The following is a 10,771-nucleotide window of genomic DNA, read 5'->3' as shown; positions in this document are numbered from 1 at the left end:
ATGGCACAAGACAATATCAGCGAACGCAAGGAACGCAGAGAGATGCGAGCAAAAATACAGGAGGATGACGCAGGAAAGACAGGGCTTGCTACGGGCCAGGAGTTAGTAACACCAACCAAATGGATAGGTGGAAAGATATTACTCAAATTAGATGGGAAGCCAGCAAGTGAAACAGGGGATGTGGATAAGGGAATAGCGCCTAGTAAAGACAAGGAGGAGGAAGCGAAGGAATGGGCAGAGATCATGAGGGAGCTAGAAGATATAGCAAGGAAAAGGGTAGAAGAACAGCAGGAAAGGCAAGTACAGTTAAAAAAGGAGAAGGTTAGAAGTCAAGTAGATCATTAAAGAACGCTGACGCAAGCAAGACGAAGAGCGTAGAAACCAAAGAAACAGGGACGAGAGCAGGTACTGTATTAAGGTAGTGGGGATTAAGACAGATTCGATAAGTTTAAGTGATGATGATGGGGAAGGTATATGAAGAGGGTAGGAGAGCGTTATAGGGGCAGGAGGAGCAGCACAGGGCCCTCACAAGTAGACAGAAATGCTGAACCCTCACAGTGATGGGGGAGCGTGTGGTTGTAGACTGAACGAAGGGAAACAAGCAAGAAAATGTAGTTTTAAGCAGGGGGCAGTGATAGCAGCATCAGAACTGTGGGGTCAGATGAAGACTCACAGGGGAGTGAGGACGATGAGGGGGGGAAAACACAGAGAAGAGAGCCTAGACCAAGGTACAGCATGGGGAGACAAGGAAGGCAGCAAAGGACAATTGCTGCGTTCCACAATTTAAGATGCAAGCTCCCATCATTGACTGCAGGAGCGGGCAAGTGGATATATGAGTTAGGGAGGCTGACAGCAGGGACGACATTAGCAGTAGCGGACAGGATAAGCCTACTCTCAGCCATTCTTAGGGAGGTAGCCGACTATGTATGGAAAAGAGCGGGGTATCTGAGAGTGACAGCACAGAACACGGCACACAATGGTTCGTCGTTCAATAGTTGCTGAGCAGTCGTATGGCAAGCTCTAAGAGTTCAGTACCAAGACACGTCAGACGTCAGTGCAATTATGGCACACACAATGCGTGACGACGAAGACTTGCTGCAATATTTTCAAGAGAAATGGCGCCTTCAAAACGAGGAAACCATGGGACAAAACCGTTGGGTTATTTTATCATAAGCAGCTCAAGAAACTAATGCGGATGGAGGCTAAATCATGGTCAGAAATTTAACTATAGTGCACTATTGCAGAATAATGCAAGAGAATGCAAGAAAAAAGCAGGAAGAGAGGAAACATGAGGAAGCAAGGTTAGTGCAGACAAAATTTGCCAAATATTCAATGGAAGGGGGTGGTGTTAACGAGCGGGGAAGGAGTGGTTACACAGCACGTGCAACAGGCCACAGTTGGCAGGGGGAGGTTTTGCAGAATGAGGAGACATGAACCATGGAATAAGAGGGCAAGGAGGGACGTCTCAGGGAAGAGGGTTTGGACAGCCAAGGCACCAGAACACAGGAGGATTTCAAGTGGGACCGCAAAGGCCAATGAGGGGGTCCCATAGTATGTTGGTTCTGCAGACGGCCAGGACACATACCCAGAGTGTGTAGGGATGGGGGACAGATATGTCACACCAGGGGAAATGCAACAAAATCCATGCATCAGACTGATCATGACGGACCACACACAAAAAGTACGTGTCAGCGCAGACACATGCACCACAACCGGTGAACATGCATGACATGCACGCACAGGTATACGAACCACAGCAGATACATGCCCAGGACATGGAAGCATGTCAGGACATGCAAGCACGACAATATCAGCCCATGACGCATGCAGCACCAACCCAGGGACACATGCAGCAATCGTGGTCACTGCAACAAGTACCAACCCAGCAGTACACCATAGCAACAACACACATGGACTCCACTATACCCACAACAGGATGGCTCAAAGACAGACCTGATGTGTTCGATCTTATCCATCACATCTAATCCGGCAGAGGAACCACTGATAAGGGTGACAATAGGGGACAAGACATTTTCCTTTCTCATGGATACGAGGGCGACTAGATCCTGTATCAGGGAGGGAAGATACCCAATGTCAGGCATTGCTATGAATATGCAGGGGTTTTCTGGGTCGTCGGATTTGGTTCCTTTTAGTGACAAATTCTGTAGGAGAGCACAACGTGACCATGCCATTGTTATATTCAAGGCAGACACCAGTGAATATAATGGGTAGAGAGATGATTAGCAGACTGAATATGACCATTTCGTTCACTGACAAAAGGATAGTGTGCTCAACCCCAGGAATTCATTACATGAACGTGAGAGAACTCATGCAAGCTTATTGTGGGCGGATGGTACAGAGGGGGGTGCCAGTGGACTTCAAACTGTTTTCATATGGGGCAGAAGTGTTAATCGCATGGCTTCCAGGGTTACAGGGGAGACTGTTAAGAATACCCCATGAGTTCTTATTCAGACCAGAGATCCCCTTAGACGAGAAGGAAGGAAATAGAAATCGAGGCTGCCATGGTGAGAGATGAGGCAATAATATTATGTGGGACAGACACAGGGCGATCATGGAGAAAAGTAATTGCAGTAGGGGAAGGATATAGACTATCTGACATAACAGACGAGGAACTATTCCAAGACGATCGATCAGATATAACAAAGTGGTATTCGACATTAGTGTGACACATTGGGTGGGAATAGATTATAGAGAAGTGCCACAAATGATGGCAATGTTGCAGAAGTAGCCTCCACCATTCCTCAAAGATTTTGGGCTTGTACCCAGTGCCTTATGGACCACTAGTCCCTATGCACATTGAAACACTTGTGTATAGGCGCGTTATAAATGCCATATCATATCATAGGACATGGGGCTGATAAAAGGAATTGGAGCAGTTAAAATAAGGCTCGAACCAGGAGCTATCATACTGAGGGTGAGACAGTATCCCATATCAAGGGAAGCATATGAGGCCACTTGTGAAGCAGGGAATATAAGTACCATCAGAATCGCAGTGCAACATGGCTGTGTACCCTGTGAAAAAGGCAACGGTGGGGGGGGGGGGGAGGGTCTTGGTGTTTTATCCAGGACTTGCGCCCTCTGAACCAAAGGCAGAATTTCCATTTGTTCTGAATCCGGTGACAATTCTGTGCAGCATCCCAACCGAAGTTACACACTTCACGGTAATAGATTTGAAGAATGCCTTCTTTTCTATACCACTTTATGAAGAGTCACAAGATCTCACTTTGTTTCTATATAGAAACCGGAAGTGGAACCACACGAGATTACCTCAATCAGGTAATAATGTTGCCATGAAAAGAGTCGTCAGGTTGTCGACTTTAAAATAAAAATGCCTTAATGATGCACCCTCCAGGCCATGAAGCACTTCTTCAAATATTCTAGGACTGGAGGTAATAATATATAACTATACCCCTCCTAGAATATTTAGGGAAAGAATTTTGGTAGCCAGCAAAAGTCGCCAGAAGCGGATGACTTTTTCACAGCGACATTATTACATGGATCCCTCAGGGGTACTGTGTGAGTCACCATCCATCTTTAATAGGGTCCTTCAGATGGATCTGAGCAACATACAGATAGAGAGCACTGTCATACAGTATGTAGACAACATTTTTATTTGAAGTAAGACAGAAGACCAGTATCGAAATCACTCAGCTCATTTATTGACAGTATTAGCAGAGAAGGGATACAAGGTGGCCAAAGCAAAATTGCAATATTGTCAAAAGGTAGGGCTATACATAGGACAATTGATATCCCAGGATGGACAAACGGTCACTCCAGAAAGGGCAGAGGCGATCCGTAGAACGCTGATACCCAAGACAGTAAGGGAGATGCAGCAATTTCTAGGCCGCTGAAATTACTGCAGAGCATGGGTATTTGACTATAGCACGTACACAAGACCTTTGTTGAGCGGACTCAAGGAGGCACAGAAGAGGAATGGTAAGCCGTCATGGACACACGAAATTACTGATGCATTTGAAGAGCTGAAGAAAGCAATATACACAGAACCAGTGTTAGGGATTCCAGACTATTTATTAGTTATATGGTTACACAAGTACAGAGGGAGGTAGTAAAGCATCCTCCAAGTTCATTACATCACTTCTTGACAAAAAGCTCAATTAGTTGCAGGTTGCACCAGTACAGTAGGATAAACATCCTCCAAGTCCTTTACATCTCTTCTTGACAGTATGCTACATAGTTGCAAATGTACAGTTAAAAATAACTACATCCACAATCTTAGTTTACAGTGTTCTTGTGGATGTTCGATCCCGGTTGTTACAGTGAGCAATTTAATAGTTCCTGAGTGAAGAGCCATGTTTTCAGGTGTTTACGGAAGGTCCAAAAGGAGGCTTCTGCACTAATGCGGCTGGTAGGGAGTGCCAGTGTTTGGCGTCTACCACTGGAAAGCTACTGCCTTCAGCTTTCTGAAGCTTAAAGCGAGGGTGGAGATCAGGTGAGCGTATGCTGAACGCGTGGGCCTGTTATTTTGGTGGGTGGTAATTTTGTCTGTCAGGTATTTGAGGGCTGGCTTGTGTATGCATTTGTGCATCAAAGTGAGTGTTTCGAAGAGTATTCGCCCCTTAATGGGTAGCCAGTGGATGTTCCTTCTAGAAGTAGAGATGTAAGTGTTTTATGTATGTTTAGCATTACCCTTAAGGCGTTGTTTTGAATCGCCTGTAGTTTTTTGATGTTGTTGATCTTAGTACCGGCGTAGAGTGCATTGCAATAGTCCAGTCTAGACAGTATGAGTGCTCTGGCTAACGTGATGCAGCTGATCGGTGTTAGGAACCATCTACAGGCATCGATAAGCTTAGAGGTGTAAGCTGCTGCCGACGACATAGCATTGACTTGTCTCGTGAGAGAAAAGGTTGAGTTTAGGTAAAAACTCAGTTTTTACTTCCTTCGAGACCTTGATGGAAATGCCATCTGTATTGAAGGATTTAAAGGAGTTGTGCAGTTTGTTGAAGGGGGTTGTGAGCCTATGAGAAGGAGTTCCGTTTTGTCATCATTAAGACAATCCATTTTTGCCCATCCAGACTTGAATGGTTTCATATATTGTTTTGAGGGATTTAGAGACTGTCGTAAAATCCCCGAGATGGGGATGAGAATTCGGATGTCGTCAGCGTAACTGTTATACGTGACACCCAAGTCATCAAGGCAATCAAATAGTGGCTTTGTGAATATATTAGTAAGGGCGAGACACAGGAGCCTGGAGGTAAACCGCAGGTGACAGTGCTGCAGAGTTCGGTGAGAAAACTATCATGGTTCTGTCCGTACGGAAGGATATTATCCACTGTATAGCTTTTGAAGAGAATTGGGCCTCTGAAGCTAGAGGATTACAGAGTATATTGCTATTGAGGAGGTCAAATGCTGCAGAGTTTTCCAACAAAAATAAGAGAGCAAGTTTGCTGTGGTCTCATCTCATCCATTTGTGTTTTTATATCCAATAATGCCGTTTCCATCCCATGTCTAGAGCGGAAGGCGTAGGCCAAGGAGGTTGTTGGTGTCTAGAACATTTTGGATATGCAGGTAAGCCACTATGTCCAGTATTTTGAGGAGGAATGGCACTGTAGTTATGGGTCTATAGTTTGTCGGTATGTAGGGTGGAGAGTACATTTATTTTAGCAAGGAAAGGACCCAAGCGTCTTTGAGGTTGGTTTGGGACCGGCCTTTAAAGAGTGAAGATAGGCAAGTGTCGCCTTGGCATCTAGAAGGTTTGAGGCTAGATATGATTTTTAGGACTTCTGAGTTAGAGACAGGTGAGAATTTGAATAGCTTGGTATTAATCTTATTAGTGTGAGCAAGCTCTGGCTGCTGCTACATTAGTGGTAGAAATGTCAGCAAGTATCATTATGCAGTGTAGTACCACACTAGGTGGGGCACGCTCGCTTCGCCATTCTCGAGAAGCCCAAGAGCACATTGACTACACAAAGGGCCTCTGGATACAAGGTGATCATCTCAAATCCAGCAATCAAGATACTAAAATGCAGGACTGTAAATCCAGCGACATTTGTAGCAGACCCAGAGGAGGAAGGAGACTCTACACGACTTTACTACATACATGGAACAGTATCATGACATTTCCAAGATGGGGGAGAAGCCTCGAGGGGGCAGAAGTACTCTATATTGACGGGTCTTCAACAATACACCAGACAACAGGGGGAAGACATACAGGGACAGCAGTTAAAAGCCAGCGGTACCGCAGAAACGATAGCAAGCGGAAGATTGTCTTCACATTTTTCAGCAGAATAGCACTTATAATGGAATTAGAAGCACGCAAGGGTCACGAGATTACAGTTTTTTACAACTCAGCGTACGTTACATTTACAGTACACTCTGGACTGTCACAATGGTTGAGTAGGGGCTATCGACATGCAAACAGCACACCAGTGCAGCACACCCCCCTATTGGGTAGACTGATAAGAAGCGTGTCAATTCCCAGCGGCCATAGCGGTCGTGAAGTACCAGGCCCACATGAGGGGGTTGGGGGGGGGGGAGGAGGACTGAGTCTCCCAGGGCAAGGAAGCAGCGGAAGCAAAGCATGCAGCACCATTTTTCAGGACTGACAAAACTTTGACACCCCATTGAACGCACACATTCATGTGTGCAACATGATTTTAAAGGAAGGATACAACACCGTACCAGCTACACAAATAATGTAACTTGAGGGAAGGGCTCCAGCAAAAGATAAACAATTATGGATGAGAAGGGGGTGCTCAATATCTCCCACTGATGCCTTATGGCGACAGGAAAGCACAGTCAAACCCATACTGCCAATAGCATTATTGCAGACTGCACTCACCCAATTACATTAGCCTACTCACATGAGTTACTTGCTGCACACCTAAGGGAAGAATGGTTCTGTCCGAATATGGCTGAGCATATAGCCTCATTTACAGAGAACTGTGTGACATGTAAAATATATTCTGCTGGACATACTTTACGTGTAGTGAGAGGAGTCATCAGACACTCAACTGGTCCCTTACAACATCTCCACCTTGATTATGTAGATGTGATCCAAGTGTGCCAGGGTTACCACTACATGATAGTGGTCACATGCCTGTTTTCCTGCAGGATCGAAGCTGGTCCCTGCTCAGACCCCCCCATCCGCCGACGACCTCAGGACTGCAAAATTCCTTGTTAGAGAGGTGTTCTTACAATGGGGGTTCTGTTTGACAATGGACCTCATTTCGTGAATGAGACTGGAGCATATCACGACCATACTGGGTATACAGCACAAGTTCTCCTGTGCTTATCACCCACAAGAGAACAGAGTTTGTGAGCGCCTGAATGGCCTGCTCAAGGAGAAAATAGCCAAAATAAAAGCCACTTTGAAAAAAGGATGGCTCCACTGTCTACCATTAGCTCTGTTTGCATTGCGCAATCAGCCCCGATCCGACCATCATTTAACGCCCCATGAGGTGGTAACAGGATGATGCATGAGACTTCCCCTGGCTCCTCTCACTAGAGCACTTACAGATGCAAATTCCATCTCCAATATTTGCGCTGATGATATAAATGAAAATATGGCTTCTTTGATGGCTAGTGCGTCTTATTTCTCGACAACTGCAGGCGCAGGGGTGGAGGCCGAAGAACAGTGAAGACAACAGCAACGACAAAATCGAATGACTTTTAAAGAAACCCTTACTATACACGGGGGACACTGTTTTTCCTCTGCAGCTTTGTGCATCCTCGGTTTAAACCGCGTTTCGATTGACCCTTTGCTGTTGAAAAGGCAACAGACAAAGCAGTCAAATTGCTAGGGAAAAAGGTTTGGATCTATATTGGAGTCGTCAAGCCCTGCAAAGGTAAGGCCTCTTCCTGGATAAAAAGACGATTTGAATCAAGAAGAAGATCAATGCAAAGAAGAAGAATCGCAACCACCAATAATCTGATCCATGAATCCATGACAAGAGAACTAGAAAAGGATAATACACACACATAAGTTAAGTACACTGTCTTTTCTTACACACAGCATTCACTGAGAAACTAAAAAGGACTGTTTTTCCATATGATATTTCAACAACGTAACTCATTTTAACAATGCTTTATTAATTTCGTAATATGAAGAGACTCAGAGCACATGATTCGTCCAAGACTATTTTTCCAATCCATTTCCGTTATGCGTAGCACACAACTGCGCACAATTGACAAGTGGAGACCCATCCATTATCACTTTACTTGGGGATCCGAGAATAGTTTTAGTGTGGGAACTAATGTTTTATGCAGCACTCGCCCAGTACTACAGGCGTAGAGCTTAAATTAACATACACCAATACAATAACTATGCATTTTTGAGGCTTTGCAACATCGACCAACAAACACCTGGAGCATCGCAAGACAACAAGATGGGGTGCATGCTACGAGCTGTTGTGATAATTTGTGTTTTCTTTTTTTTTTAACATATTAAGAGCAGGACTAAAACATCACGGTATATATAAGTAACAAAACATAGTACAGAATTCTTACATCATTCGGAAATAAAGCATTGGATGAAAAAGAAGCCAATATAAAAATAGTACACAATACACATCAGGGTGAAGGTATACGCGTTACATCAGAGTCTGAGGCCATACCACACAGGTAGAGGCGCAGCAAAGTCCAAATGTCCTTGGGGCGACACGATGACGGGACCGATAACACAGAGTTCCTCATCATCATTCACCATACATAGGTCCTTTAAAAAAGTTGCCCTAGTAGGGGCAGCAGAAGACTTCAAACATTTTAGAATACTGCCCTTGGCAACAATGCTTGAAATGTTAAACAATCATCTCGTGGTTTCCTTCACCTTGCCAATGTCGCCCAGTAAATATTTCAAAGGGGACATAGTCACCGGAATCGACGTAATATTCTCAAGAAGCTCTGCGACCTCTCTCCAAAACACCATAATCACTGGGCACACCCAATACATATGATAGGGCCCCGCATCGGGGACGTCGCACTTGGAGCAAACACCTGTGCAATTGTCAACAAATTTAGCCAGCCTGGCAGGGGAATAATGAAGTTGATTTAAGACTTTAAACTGAATTAGTCGGAGCCCAGAATTCATAGAGACGGATTGTGTTAGTGGACAGTAGCGGGCCCAACGGACCTCGTCTATCTGGGTGCCCACATCACGTTCCCAAAGTGATAATTTGTGTTTTTTGACGTTTCTTCTTCTTTACACTCCATGTTTTAAGAAGATTGCCTTTTTCACATGCACAAGCTTTGACCCCTAACTTGATCCCAGTCCATGCCGTCTTGGAAGCCATGTCCAGGCAGGCAGCGAGTACTGCTAAAAACGTAAGAGCTAGGCGCAGTGCTGAGGTAGACTTCAGTCAGGTAATTTTCTATATGACTAATTCAGGCCATATATCCAATAACTGTAACGCTTACCTAGACTCTGCGGGGACCCTCTGGAGCTTCGACTGACTTCTACCTTCCCTTTCAGACTAGACACAGAACTTCTGTGGAAAAAAAATAACAAATTCCCCTCCTTAGTTAACTTCCTAGTATAGGAAAACCTAATAGATATTCAGACACTACTGTAGCTCACCTTAGTACTTAATTTGATGAGCTATCGATCCTGTTCTTACAGGGGTGCATGTCCTGAAGATGGTAGCCCAGGAGGAGGGACTATTATACTAAGGGGCTAAGTTCCTTTTTTAATTGAGTAGAACAATGAAACTGTGGAAGTTTGTAAATAAAAGAGAGTGACAACCTAAGCCTAATAAAACAACCATGAGAGACAAATGGGGCTGTGATGCGTCACTAGCTCGTAGAAATAACAATCTGCACTATAATATAAACCTACAGGCTGTCAAGAAGCGCCAAATGGGGAAACCTGTATGCTATAACTGTATAGTGAGTGGACTGAAAAGGTGACTGAATATAAGGGTAGACCTCTGTACTAATAAATGGACACAGAGTTCTTTTGAGTGTAAATTATAATGACACACAAACTGAGAGGAAATTACGCAGTGTAAAACCTCTTCATTAAATGCGTGACATAATCAGTAAATACTGAGATAACGTGAAACAAGTCACACAGGAAAACAACTCGGCAAACAAAGTGTAGAAAATCCTTTCTTTTTTACGAGTGAGCAATACCAGAAGTGCGTGTGTGTCACAATTGAGAATGCGACTAAACACACGCGGTTCACTTGAAATGAATTTCCTTAACTATCAATGAACCCTTCATAAAAAGATTAACACAAAGCAATTGAGCGAGGACATAATCCTTCAAAACCAAGATAGTACTTTCGTGTGAACAAACGCGTTCTCACAATGAGGGGAGGCGTCGGCGCTGACAGGATACAAAGCTTAACGGGTGCTTAACTCGAACTGAAGTGGTCGAAGGCAGCAGGAAAGGAGAACTATATTTATATACTGCAAATACTAACAGGAACGGAAGGCTAAATATCTGTGGAAATGGAAACAGCTGTGGGCTGAGGGCTGAAGAATTCGCGGCGAGCATTACATCGGACAACAGACGAACGACGCAAAGCGCGAGCCTCCAGATGGGCGGGGCTTAAATAGACTGCAATAGGAGAACGACTAGACCTGCTGGCTTCATAACTGTGGGGCACTAACTAGTGGCCATTAAGGAACCGAGAACCTATAATTTAAATAGGGAATTTTATTAACAACAACACAGCTAGGACAAAACCCGAATTCCCTTAAGAACCTTCCTGGAGCTGTACTTTCCTAGGACTAGAATTAGAAACACTGCCTGTGGTCATGACAACAACATGTGCTATAGTCACATGGCCAA

The sequence above is a fragment of the Ambystoma mexicanum genome, chromosome 8 (genome assembly GCF_040938575.1).
Source record: "Ambystoma mexicanum isolate Mex_15411 chromosome 8, UKY_AmexF1_1, whole genome shotgun sequence".
NCBI classification, from domain to species: domain Eukaryota; kingdom Metazoa; phylum Chordata; class Amphibia; order Caudata; family Ambystomatidae; genus Ambystoma; species Ambystoma mexicanum.
The sequence above is the reverse complement of the archived record's forward strand: the minus strand, read 5'-3'. Positions refer to the sequence as shown.